The following is a 14,365-nucleotide window of genomic DNA, read 5'->3' as shown; positions in this document are numbered from 1 at the left end:
CTGAAGGTACATATATAGACTTGAAAGACTTACAAACATGAAGCAGCTAGAGCATATCCTAGCCTCCCCATAACGTTCGCAGATAAGACAGCTCCAGCATGTGATTACAAGCAGGAAACACGTCATCCTCTTCAAAACATAATGAGTAAAGCTTTGTCTCCCATTGAACGGGCCACACTAACATACCACACTGCCAGTGGAAGCCTCCTAGTAGCCAGCTCACTGTAGCTGCAAAATATCGTCAGCGGAATAACCTGTCAACACACGTTAATGTAATCACCTTTTAAAAACCTGAAGATCCACCTTTCGCTGCTTGAACCGCTGAGAGACATGGAAGAAGAGAGTCAATAAGATTTAGCAAGGTACTACCAGACATGAAGGGCCGGGCGGTAGCGTTCTCGCTTCCCACGCCCGGGTTCCCGGGTTCGATTCCCGGCGGGGTCAGGGATTTTCTCTGCCTCGTGATGGCTGGGTGTTGTGTGCTGTCCTTAGGTTAGTTAGGTTTAAGTAGTTCTAAGTTCTAGGGGACTTATGACCACAGCAGTTGAGTCCCATAGTGCTCAGAGCCATTTGAACCATTTTTTGAAGGGCCGTGCAGACCACGGTGCCGTGACAAGCTGCATTAGATTTCTCGGCTGAGGCTCTACGGCGCGCAAAATGCAGTCGATGTGGTCTCACAGGTTACAGATTGGGTTTAAGTCCAGGGATCTAGTTGCCAGAGGATTTCACTTCTAATCAAACAGATATACTGTGCGCTGTGTCACACATTGCACTGTCCTGCTGTCAGATTTTATCGTTCCGATGAAACACAAAATGCATGTAGCGATGGACATGTTCGCCAAAGACAGATGCATTGTTCCTTCCAGAACGACGAGATCACCAAAGGAAAGCCACGAAACATTCCCCAGACCATTACGCTCCCTCCTCCTGTGTGGGCTCTACCGATGGAGCATAAGATGTTATGCATCTGAAATGCGACCAGTCGCCACTGGCGTGTAGATTCCAGCCTTCGTCATCATGAACAGCAGTCAGCATCGATGCATGAATTACGTGCCGGCTGCAGGGGCGTATGTGGAGGCTCATATACAGCAACGTTGGCTGAACAGTCGCTCAGAAGACTCTGTTGGTAGCCTCTTGGGTCACCTGGGTGGTCAGTTGCTCAACAGCTGCATGTCTATTCGTCCGTACACTTCACCGCAGCCATCACTCACCCCTGTCTTTTATGGCCCATGATGCAGCACAGAGCCTCGGTGCTGGTTTGGTTTATTTGGTTAGCGGCATTTTGCCATTCACGGAATGGCTTATCCACGATGGTAAGTGAACAGGCCGGCCGGAGTGGCCTAGCGGTTCTAGGCGCTACAGTCTGGAACCACGCGACCGCTACGGTCGCAGGTTCGAATCCTGCCTCGGGCATGGATATGCGTGATATCCTTAGTTAGGTTTAAGTAGTTCTAAGTTATAGGGGATTGATGACCTCAGAAAATAAGTCCCATAGTTTCCAGAATGAGATTTTCACTCTGCAGCGGAGTGATCGCTGATATGAAACTTCCTGGCAGATTAAAACTGTGTGCCCGACCGAGACTCGAACTCGGGACCTTTGCCTTTCGCGGGCAAGTGCTCTACCATCTGAGCTACCGAAGCACGACTCACGTCCGTTACTCACAGCTTTACTTCTGCCAGTATCTCGTCTCCTACCTTCCAAACTTTACAGAAGCTCTTCTGTGAACCTTGCAGTTTGGAAGGTAGGAGACGAGATACTGGCAGAAGTAAAGCTGTGAGTACCGGACGTGAGTCATGCTTCGGTAGCTCAGATGGTAGAGCACTTGCCCGCGAAAGGCAAAGGTCCCGAGTTCGAGTCTCGGTCGGGCACACAGTTTTAATCTGCCAGGAAGTTTCAAGTCCCATAGTGCTCAGAGCCATTTGAACCATTTTTAAGCGAACAGTTTACAAACTTAGCCATTGCAGATATGCTTCCACCTTTGGCTCGAAAGCTGCTGATCATGTCTCTTTGCACGACAGGTAATCGTTATGCATCTGAAAAGGCCACCTGTCGCCAATGGCCTTCGTCGTCATGAACAGTAGTCAGCATGGATGTACGAAACAGGCGCGGGCTGCAGAGGTGCATATGGAGGCCCACATGCAGCAACGTTCGCTGAACGTTCATTGGGGGGACACTGTTGGTAGCCCCTTGGTTCAGCTGGATTATCTGTTGCTTAACAGCTGCAAGTCTATTCGTCCGTACATGTCTCTGCAGCCATCGTTCACCTCTGTCTTTTATGGCCTGTGGCCCACCACAGTTGCCTCAGTGACTGTTTGGTTTTTTGGTTAGTGTCATTTTCCTGTGCACGGTATCGTTCAACCACGACAATAAGCGAACAGTTTTCAAATTTGGCCATTGCGGAAATGTTTTCACCCTTGGCTCGAAAGCTAAAGATCATGCCCTTCTGGACGCCAGGTAAATCGATCCGTTTTTTCGCATTACGACAGCGACAGCACTTTTTTCTGCATCCCCACGGCACGCTTCATATACCCTCAACTGTTATTGACGCCATCTGCCGTATGTGAGCGGTCATTGCATCTTGATCTCGAACATAGGTAGTGCTCACATTAATGTGACTGGACCATGTACGTTCACTTTATGGGCCAAAGACTGAGGTATGTCGGAGGTCACGTTAATGTGACTGGACCACATCCCTTCCCTTTATGGACCAAAGACAGTGGTATGTCAGGGTCACATCAATGTGACTGCACCACGTACATTCACTTTATAGATCAAAGACTATGGTATGCTTACCAAAAATTAAACCAGGTACAGATATCTCTAATATAGGTTAGCGACTAAGAGCTCGTCCAAAATGAATACTTTGAAAGGTGACTAATGAGTACCACCCAACAAGAATAATTGTACCTAGTCATGATACAAGAAAACGTCACAAAACAATCTTCGCAATGGATGATTAAAAATATTCGTTCTACTGCTGGTGCCAACATCAGCCACTGTCCAATTCCTGTGTTAAAGAACTCACGTCAGTGAAGACGTCCAGCTTTATTAGCTAGTGTGAGCAATGGTTTTTGCGAGGTACACCGTTCTTGCCTTCCACTGCACGCCGATCCCTTTGAAATGTCTGTTCAGAAACTCGTTAATACGGACCAACATTCTCTGACGGCAGCAACTCCTGTAGGGTTTGAAATCGATTTTATTGAAGACGTTACACTAGTCTCAAATCCCTTATCAGGATCTTTTTTTTTTTTTTAACTGCCCTTTCGCCATGTCAGGTGGCTGTGTTTGATACACTACCTCCTGTAAACTGATACTCCAGAAAATCAGGCAACATAATTAATGATGCGGTCTTGGGCACGTCAAGGTATGAAAATTCCATTCGGCCACTCTTTCACGACTCCACGTCGACACATATTACTGTGCAGGTATCATGCAGCCGCCTGGCACGTACACACCACTTCAATGATGTGACTTGTATCAGCGATGCAGGGCCGCAAGCACGCACACTACCAGTTCTATGCCAACTATAGCACTGCAAAGCAAGCAGTGTGCTCTTTGAGGAAAGCGATTAATGATTTATCCGGTAAGCTTATGAAATCAGAAAAATACTGCATCATTTTCTATGAAAGTTTAAAAAGACTTTTAAACCAAAGTGGGAATACTGTCGAAACGTGTATCACTAATAATGCTTACGGTCCACACGATTAAAACTAAAGATGTTACATCTGTTTCCATAAAGTACAGTTTTGATAAAATACTTTGCTTCACCCTAATATATCAAGCAGGCAGGCCATGCGGTGTGTCAGACACAAGTAATCCTTACAAGCTGTTGTGAAGTCCACCTGCTTAGCTGTGTGGTAATGTGCTTGCCTCCCATGCAAGCAGGCCTTTGTTCCATTGCCGGCCGGGGTGGAGAGTTTCTCCGCTCATGGACTGGGTGTTGAGTTGTCCTCATCATTATTCCACCTTCATCATGGGAGCGCAATTCACCCAATGCAGCCAACTCTGCCACGCGCTCATTTCCATTTATTTCTTGTGCTGATCGAAGAGGCGGTATAAATTAGTAGTGAACAAGTTCCAAATTTAGCAAGCACACCATATTACTACATGTACACCTGTTATGAAGACAGTATGATGTATCACATACCGTATCGTGCTTATTATCCCACCTTCAGGAACTTTAAATGGGGGATGTGTTAGCAACAGCCGGCCGGAGTGGCCGTGCGGTTCTAGGCGCTACAGTCTGGAACCGTGCGATCGCTACGGTCGCAGGTTCGAATCCTGCCTCGGGCATGGATGAGAGTGATGGATGTCCTTAGGTTAGTTAGGTTTAAGTAGTTCTAAGTTCTAGGCGACTGATGACCTCAGAAGTTACGTCGCAGAGTGCTCAGAGCCATTTGAACCCATTTTTGTTAGCAACATTGTACGTGGTTATACGAGGGAATGTAAATAACTGAAGCCATTAAAAAGTGGTGTTTGCTATACAAATTCTGAGACCACCATCGTGTAGATCATAAAAACGACGCCAAACTCGTATGTCATTTTCATAGACAGTATGATGATGGAACATGGTTGTTGTTCTCTTAAACGTTTCGCGGGAATTGGCACAGACTACTTTTTAGTGTCTTAACGAGCACTAATAATATGCAGTGGTTGTTAAGATATCAAAGTGAGCAGCGTAAAAATGCTCATTGCGGAATGTATAGCAGAAATGTTTGTCAAATCTGGGTGTTTGGTCATTTTGTATTTCAGAAAGTCACCGTTGATGTTGGACCTGCAGAGCGAGGAAGGATGAATGCGGCAGTGGGTTCGGCGCGTAGAGAGAGCTGATTTGTGAGAGGAGGAATACGTGACTGCTCAACCTCATTTCTTCCTCGATTTTCAGATTGACGGTTTGGGACTATGTTGACGATATCTAGGCCGTCTCGATGCGATATTTGGAAATTTTGTGAACTGCATGTTCATGTGTCTTTAACATCGAAGCATTAAGGAAGTAATCCTCTCCGGGAAAGTACACAAAAGGTTCCTAGTACATTAGGAGAACTTAGACCTCTCTTATAGTTACCGGTGTTTGTGGCCCACTACTTTACATTGAATTAGTAGCATTTTGAAGCGTTTATGTGCATTCTCGCTTAGACATTTCAGCCTGCTGATGGGGGAGATTCAATTGGCAATTGCTCCATAGTTAGATACAAAACACAGTAGGATCCAGCCTAACCAGAAGATTGTACAGGTGTTTTGTATCGCCAGCACTCCATGTATGTAGTGGTTTGTACTTTAAGGACTACACCGTTAATTTCCCACAGTAGAATTTTAACTACTGTCGATTACAATTGAGATTTACTTGCACTCTAGTTTATTAACTTAGTACGTTTGTGGAATTGAGCACTTGACATTTATTCTGCGCATGTACGGATTCAAGCGAGTAATTCTTAAGGTAATTTCCTCGTCGTGGTCATTTCGCGATACGTGTCTAGGAGGAAGTAATACGATTCCCAAGTCTTCTTCGAACGAACCGTATCAGAATTTCAGCAGTAAGCATTTCAGTGAAGTACGACATCAATATTGCAGTGAGCGCCAATGGAATTTTTTGGGGATCTCCGCAACATTTTCGCGCCTACACAACCATCCTATGACGAAACGCAGCGCTTCTCGTTCGACCCTGTCTCTCTCTTCCATTTACCTAACCTGGAACCTGGTGCTGGTCCCAGATTGTTGAGAAGTACTCAAGAACAGGTTCCACAAGCGATTTGTAAGCCACTTCCTCAAATTTTCCTAATGAACTTCAGCGCAGAATATGCCTTTCCCACAGTTGGCCTCACATGGTCATTCCAGTAGAGCTACCGCGTAGACGTTCAGCGGAGTGCTTCCCGATGCTTGGACGGCAGTGGCCACTGCGCCGCGGACCACAACACGAGGTAATCTGTGCTGTGCGCGGCCCATTATCTCGGCCGCGCTGACCCAGATTGAGTCCTCCTGAGAAGCACTCGCGGCCGGCATTGTTCTTGCTGGGAGCGGTTGGCGGCGGTGTCTGCGACCGACACCCGCTGAAAGCGGAGCCGCCGAAGAAACCCCTCGTACTGTGCTCCCTACCACCCCGGGAGGCCGGTCAAAGTTGTGCAGCACACGGCTGACGGGGAAACCTGCTGTACATCCAGGAGTCGCCTTCGGTAGTATAGCTACCCGTCAAAAACCGAAAGCGGATTTTAACACCTCAGAGGATGTATGCAACCTGTTTCTTAAGCTTCTCAATATTTAGTCAGATTGGATCGTTCCTTTTGTTTCGCTCCCGGAATTTCCGTGACTTTGCGCGAAGTTAGATTCGCGGTGCCGACCGGAACTGACACATGTTGTACGATGTTCGGGGTGCGAGGTGAACTGCACAACGTACTTATCCTCAGATTTACCGCGAAATAGTTATTCGCGGACCTGGGTTAATTCTCTGTACTGCTACACTACTAAATCAACATAGATATGACCAACTATGAGAAAGCGTTCAGCTTATAGGTACCCCTAAAACAGTAGCAATTAAATCCTGAGACCCTACCGCTGGACTGGAAAATGTACACCATAAACCTTCCTTCATCTCCCGCATCTTGAGAGACAACTATTCTGTCGATATGTTTTGTAGATTAGTTTATTTCCTTCATTATGATTGTTATTATTATACACGTATAGGCCGCCAGAAAACCACGAAAAGTGCCTGATACTACATATTTCTCATCTTCTCACTACGCATTTTCTTCCTTTCTCCCAACCAAGTTGCTCCTGTCTTAAATTTCTTGACCTCTTCGCTCTCTCTCCGCTTTAATACTTCGTTGCTGAATGTTTTTCTGCCTTACACGAAGGTTGGAACTTTAATAGTGGCAACTATTTACTTACAGCTAGTTCAAAGTTTTACTGACCTTCAAAGTGGTCACCAGCATTGTGTAAACCCGTTGCCAGCGATGTGGGAGTCGTAGGATACTCTCAGCAGTGCCATTTGTGTTGACAGTTCGAGCGGCGAGGTCTATTGCCCGACGAATGTGTAGCAGTTCTGAAGCGAATGCCGTGAAGTGTCTCCTTCAGTTTATAAATCGAGTTGAACGATCGCTTAAGTCAGGGGAATGCAGTAGGTGGTACAATACTTAGGAGCCGCATCAGTCAAACAAATCATTAACAGCTTGCACTGTACGTGCTTGAGCGTTGTCCTGCAAAATGATGGTCAGGTCCGGCAGAAAGTGCCATCACTTCTGTCTCATTTTTGGGACACAACCTACGACCAGCTGAGAGACCGAAGTGAAGACACTTTCTGCAGGGCCTGACCATCATTTTGCAGGACAATGCTCAAGCACCTACAGTGCAAGCTGTTACTGATTTGTTTGACTGATGCGGATGCTAAGTGCTGTCCCACCTACTGCACTCCCCTGACTTAAGCCCTCGTGAGTTCAACTCGATTTCTAAACTGAAGGGCCGCGCAGGATTAGCCGAGCGGTCTAGGCGCTGCAGTCATGGACTGTGCGGCTGGTCCCGGCGGAGGTTCGAGTCCTCCCCCGGGCATGGGTGTGTGCGTTCGTCCTTAGGACAATTTAGGTCAAGTAGTGTGTAAGCCTAAGGCTTGATGACCTTAGCAGTTAAGTCCCATAAGATTTCACGCACATTTGAATCTAAGCTGAAGGAAATACTTCAAGGCATTTGCTTTAGAACTGCTACACATTCGTCGGGCAACAGAGCGCGCCGTACGAACTGTCAACGCAACTGGCACTGCCAGGAGTGTCCTACGACTTCAGCATCGCTGGAAATGGGTTAACATAATGCTGGCAACTACTTTGAAGGTCAGTAAAACTTTGAAACAAGTATCTATTTTGTACTATCTGTAAATAAATAGTTGCCACTATGGAAGTTCCAACCCTCGTATACCTGAGTCTGTTATGCCAGCATCCTTCAGATCTTCCTGAGTTCGGTGATCCAGTTCACGTTCTTAATGCTTTAAGTGTAATAGAAACTATGTTCAGTGTTCGATATTCTTCAGATATGCACATGAAATTTCAGTCATATGCAATACGTGTTCGTCTCTTACCTGCAACGCAAAACGTAGCCTTGTTTGTATTGTTGGCCACAGGTTTTGCTGAAAACTCGTCTCTCTAGTTTTTTGTCTGTTTTTTTTTCCGTGTACATTTTCGATTCAATAATCAACGTTTCTAACGTTTATATGGTTTGTGGACTGATGGTGGTGTTGTAACCTATCACTTGTACGTTCGGTGATATGCATGAGCTACTGTCGATGCCTCCAGTCTTCCAGAATATTATAGTCCTATGCTCGTGAGCTTTTTCCTCTATCTCATTTGCCTGTATCAACTACGCAAGGTACTTGGATCAGTAAACGGCCTTGATCTCCTGACATTTTGCCTCGATTTTTTTTCGTGGCGCACCTTTTAGCTTGCCATGCAGCCTCTTTTCTCGTAGGAGATCTTTAGTACGACTTTTTCAACCTCCTGTTTCAGAACTCGCCAGATTTTGTGTTATCTGTGTGTATTGCCAGGTCATCAGGGAATGCTTTCCCTTTCCTTCCTGGACTGACTGACGTATAAAATCTCTCAATCTTCAATTCTTTTCCTATTCCCTGACAACTTTATTTAATAAACAGTGAGCAGTTGTGGTGATATCCCATGTACCTGTCCCAGTTATGCTCTAGTAGTGAATGACCTTGATATCTCTCCCGTGAATTTCATTTAGTATTTGGTGTTCGTTAATGTCCATTTGACAATGTCCCCCCGTCGAGGCTTCTCTTCTCCAGATTTTCGGAGAGTGAAGGTCCATCTGCAGAGTCGTAAGACTTTTTGAAATCTATAGAGGTGCACATGGTCTCTCCGCTCCCCATCGCTCGCTAATTAAGGACTGTATTCCAACTACCTGTTCAGCATTGGGTCTCGTCGAACCGAAGCCTGCTTGGTATTCTCCCGGTCTAGCAGGCATTGTGATAGAATTTTGTACCCATGTAACATAGGTACCATCCCCTTCCTTATTTAGACGTTGTGTAACTGCGCACTTCCTGACTCCTACAGTTATTTCGCTCTGTCATTTGTTTGCATGATATTTATGTCAATTCTGCCCAGCTTCCGTTAGCAGTTCACCCAAAATGCGTTTTCCTCTTGCTGTTCTACCAGTTTTCAGGTTCATGGTTTTTCTTTATCTCTTAGTTAATTGGGAATCTCTCAGCAAGTCCAGGACTCTCCAGTAATTAAGTGATGTAGTTCCTGGGTGTCTCGCATTTCTCTTTCTTGCTCAGTACCAGTTGTCCATACTTTCTTACTGAAACAGGAATTTTGCGGTTGATATACTACCATTCTCGTTGTAAATACCTTGTAGAAGTACCTCCTGTTACAGTTTCGGAGATCTCTTTTATTCCTTTTGACTAACACTTTTCATATTCTGTTTGCCTGCCGTGACGTCTCTTGTCATTTGCTATCTTGTCTCTGTATACTTTGCCAGATTCACTTCTGCTAGTTTTATCGCAGACGTCTTCCTACAATGGATGTGTCTTCTTTTTAATTTAAGGGTATTATCTTTCGTTTTACTGATTACCTTCTCTTTGAATAATTTTTAGGTTTACCTGTCTGTGCCAGCTTTCCTCATTCGTTGATGATAATTTTAATTTTGTTATACTGAACTTTGGTACCTTTGTGGTCCTCTGATTCATTTTGTCTTAGCCAGATTCTGATTCTCGTGAGATAATGATAGGAGTCTATGTTTACCCTCTTCCTGATGTGAAGATATATGGCAGCATGTCATGACTTGACACAAATGCAGGATGCTTTTCGATCGGCACCCCTGGGATCTGCTGTGGGATGATAGAGGCTAGCACGAGTGGGGTGGTTGTAGGAATCTGGAACATCCTATAATAATTAGTACTGCAATACTTAAGTAAATAACTTTTACTTAACATCGTCCTTCTACTGCACTCCAGGATCATAACCAATAACAACTATCCTTCTTGAATACAAATAACATATTAACAATCATTAACTGGATTATACAACATGCAAGATAGTACAATTCTGGTATTACGTGCGTAAAACATGCACGAACTAGAGGCTGCGAACCTAGCGAGCTGAAGGCTATTCTAATCTGACTTCGCTCACTAACTGTAGCTGACTCGACCGGTGCGATCTGCAAGTCTCTGTCCGTGCCACACGGCGACGCGGCAGGCACCAGCGAGTCCAGAGAGGTTGCAAGTGCTGGACCGCTATCGATTATCGCAATCTCTAGCGTGGTGTCTAACGTTGACACCACACTTCTGACTTGTACATTCACTGTTTATCCGTGTTTCTTGTGCATAATTGCTACACGGTAATTTTGATTTTTTCCTAAGGATTTGACGGGTGATCTCAGCATCTTGGTTTTCGTGATCTCGTCCTTGGAGTGAGTTGACATTATCGTTATGTTGCGCCGATAAAATATCCCGGTCATTGTCTAGCTATTCTTGTTGGTGCATCTGTGAACTGGATATTGTCCTATCGTTCCTCAGAATCTCTTTTGTCTGCCTAATTTTGAGTTTAAGTAACCTAATCAAATTTCAACATTTCCTTTAGCGGCTGTTCTCGCAGCTTTCTTTAGTTCATCCCAGTTTTTAGTGACTAATTCTTTGTTTCTCTTGTTATCTTCGTCTGCAAGTGCATGTTCGATGATTCTCATGTGGTACTTATTAGTACAGTTGAGACTCATCGTCATCTGTCTGTTTTTTACTTGTTTCACTTCTATTAATAATCGGAGTATCCTCTTGTTGACTGTCAACGCCATTCATAGGAGGGGAGCTCTTTCGTCTATTTTCCTGTCTGTTTTGCTCTTGGACAGTCTGTAGTTACCCAAGTCGGTAGTGTTGTCGTCTCTTAAGTAGTTTTCTTGGACTGCCAATATCAGGAGCTCTTATTTCACGAAGTTTCCCGGCTCTGATCAGTGCATTGATATTCAATGTTCCTGTGTAAGTCTTTTCGTTGCTGGAAAATTTGCCAGCGACCTCCGACTCCCTCTGTTTTCGTGGCAGGCCGAACGCCCCAAGATCCTATAGTCTGAAAGTTTTAAACATGGCTGCGTGGTCAGCGACCGTTTACAAATTAAAATTAAAGCAATTACAGCCCTCGATCGCAAAAATTAAGTCTTTTGACCTGATTTCGGCACTTCTATGAGTGCCTTCATCAGAAATTAAACATTCAAACTGGCCTACAACACAAGTACAAAAACTATGGGAAATTTTTTTATGAACGTGTAAGTACTGGCTAAAAGTACAAGAAAGAAAAAGTACTTACATGTCAGGTATAAAATCAATATCAAGCGATAAAGCTTTAGTCACAAAGTTTTTAAAGTAGAATACTTGGATAACAAGCCACATATTGTCTTTCTTCTGAACAGATTCTGAAGGCTTTCTCTGAGTGGTTCTTCCGTTCTCACCAACATTGGGAATTGAAACTTCCCTTCCGCCTTACCTGTAATCCTGGGCAAACGAGGTCACAAGGAGATACCATCGGGAGCCAAATGAACCCAGGTTTTTTAAATTGGCATTACTCCACCCCCTCTCCTTCTTAATCACTTGGGAGATGAACTCCTTCCTCATACTTTATTTCTGTTGTCACTGTCGTTTCGCAACCTTTCTCTGCATGAAAACAAGACTGTCGGTAAGATTCCATAGGAGCTTTAATTAATCTGGTTTTCCCATAGCAGCCATTTCACGAAAATAACGGACATTGACTCTTCTTGGAACGCACGTTCTCTGAGTTGTAACACTAATCCTTTCCGTGACGCGTAATGTCTCTCCCGTAATGTCTACCTCTTTCTCGTATCTGTTGTGACACATGTCACTCCCTTCACATATTCTTTATCTGCTCTATAAGGGCTATAATTATGGGTATGAAACGTATTACATGTAAACGGGCGAAGAGGTATATTATTGTTCACTTCTGCAACTGGTGAAACACCTCTGGTGTAACGTGAAACATAAAATACCTAGGAGCAACCGTTCTAAGCGACTGAAAATGAAGCCTCCACATAAAATAAAAGGTAGGAAAACAGATGCTGGGCTGAGATTGCAAGAATCGCAAAGAAATTGTATTTATTCACAAAATAAGTGGCTTACAGAACATTTTTCTACCTATTCCTTTAAGTTGTTCTTCTGTATGGAACCATTACCAATTAGGCATAACAGATCAGATAGGCCGGCCGAAGTGGCCGTGCGGTTAAAGGCGCTGCAGTCTGGAACCGCAAGACCGCTACGGTCGCAGGTTCGAATCCTGCCTCGGGCATGGATGTTTGTGATGTCCTTAGGTTAGTTAGGTTTAACTAGTTCTAAGTTCTAGAGGACTAATGACCTCAGCAGTTGAGTCCCATAGTGCTCAGAGCGATTTGATTTGAGCGAGCGATCAGATAGGGAAGATACAATGAACAGCGGCATAGTTCGGCACGGGGTCTTTCAGCAGATGTGGAGAAAGCATTGTGAAGAAGCTCAGTATACTACAGTGACAGGCGTTACAAGGGAGGTGTTTTGTATCACAGAGAATGTTAGTCTTCACATTTAGAAAGCATATTTTCGGGAAAGAGTTGAACAGTATGTTACATCCTCCCACACATCCCTCGTCTAACGACCACCGGAAAAAATCAGAGAGCTTATAACTCATGCGGAGTTATATCGACAGTCGTTCTTTCAACGAACAACGTGCGAATGGAACAGAGATAAGGGTGATCGATACATGGTACCAAAATTATCTGCCGCCACACACTACATTCGGATTTTATACCGTAAAGTTAGACATAGATCAATACTCTGTGCGTGATGCGATAAAAGGAACGAGGTGTGCAGTTACTGCAACGCCAATTAGAGCAAAGTGGAACGTCTTATATACGGAGTGTTCGGTACATAAGTGCAGCTATCTTTATTGGTATACTGAACAACATTGCATCAATTTTTATTTCATTTGTAGGATAATAATTATAGCTGTTGGCAGTAGTATGTGTTTAAGTTTGTTAGTACCTCCAAGTGTACAGTCGTGCTCAAAAGTATCCGAACGACCTGAATTGCGTTTCGCCTGATTCGCATGCAACCAGCCTACCGCAGCTGTCTAGCAGGTCCTCTAATCGCTCCTTGCTACGGTCGTTTGACTATTGAAAATGGTTCCAACAAGTCACCATTAGAAAACACTGCTTTCTATCACAATAACTCAAGTTGTAAAGTAATACCAAGATACTAGAAATATCAGGGAACACCTTATCACAGATACGACTGTCCTTAAGGCTTGTAGGCTCACATTTATTGCAATAAATGACGTACATGAAATGTTATCACTCCCATTATTACGTCCGATAGGTAATGCACGTAGAACGTTCGTCGTATTCATGATGTCCTGTTCAAAGTAACATACCGTATTTGTTATTTAGCACAAAATTACATTAAAAATTTAAGTTATTCACGAGCAGCTAGATGAGAATATGCATGAACTTCAAATGACACGACGAACCGTCTCGTTCTGCATATGGATTCAAACCCAGGTCATGCAGACTAAGATTTCGTGACTAACGAAAACTAACAGTCATTCCTGACTAGGCATACAGAGAGTGATATACCACGGTTTTAGACATCATCAGTTAGCAAATATCAACTTCAAACTACATAAAGTAAACATTTTTAACGGACACGAATTCCTACTCAGCATCTATTGTCCCTGTTAACGAACTTCAAATGGTTCAAATGGCTCTGAGCACTATGGGACGCAACTGCTGTTGTCATCAGTCCCCTAGAACTTAGAACTACTTAAACCTAACTAACCTAAGGGCATCACACACAGCCATGCCCGAGGCAGGATTCGAACCTGCGACCGTAGCGGTCGCACGGTTCCGGACTGAGCGCCTAGAACCGCGAGGCCACCGCGGCCGGCTGTTAACGAACTACGGGAGATGTTAAATATTGCTTCTTCACAAGTAACTCACTTGAAATGTCGTGAGGTGACGCTTTGTGTTGGACAGGGATTCGATCCAAGAACCTAATCGGATTGTTATCGAAGCACAATCAACTGTGACATATCGGATTTTTTCCGCAATAGCTAGATGTTTTAACTGAAATGACGAGACGAAATATTAATTTTTTCCTTCCAAGGACTTCAACCCGGCACCTATCGCTGTTATATTCTAGAGAAAACTAACGTTCAATGTGGGTTTGTTACACCTGCAGCTACACGCGAGCGTGTTTCAACTAGAAAGAATATGATGAAAAGTTCAGTGCTGACAGGGAATCGAACCCCACACATATCGTTTCCGCACACAAACAGACGTCAACTACCGAATTTTTCTCCACCAGCAGCTCGGAATAACATCCTTGAACTTACAGTGATCTCGCAAATA

The sequence above is a fragment of the Schistocerca americana genome, chromosome 4 (genome assembly GCF_021461395.2).
Source record: "Schistocerca americana isolate TAMUIC-IGC-003095 chromosome 4, iqSchAmer2.1, whole genome shotgun sequence".
NCBI lineage: Eukaryota > Metazoa > Arthropoda > Insecta > Orthoptera > Acrididae > Schistocerca > Schistocerca americana.
This window is presented reverse-complemented; position numbering follows the sequence as displayed.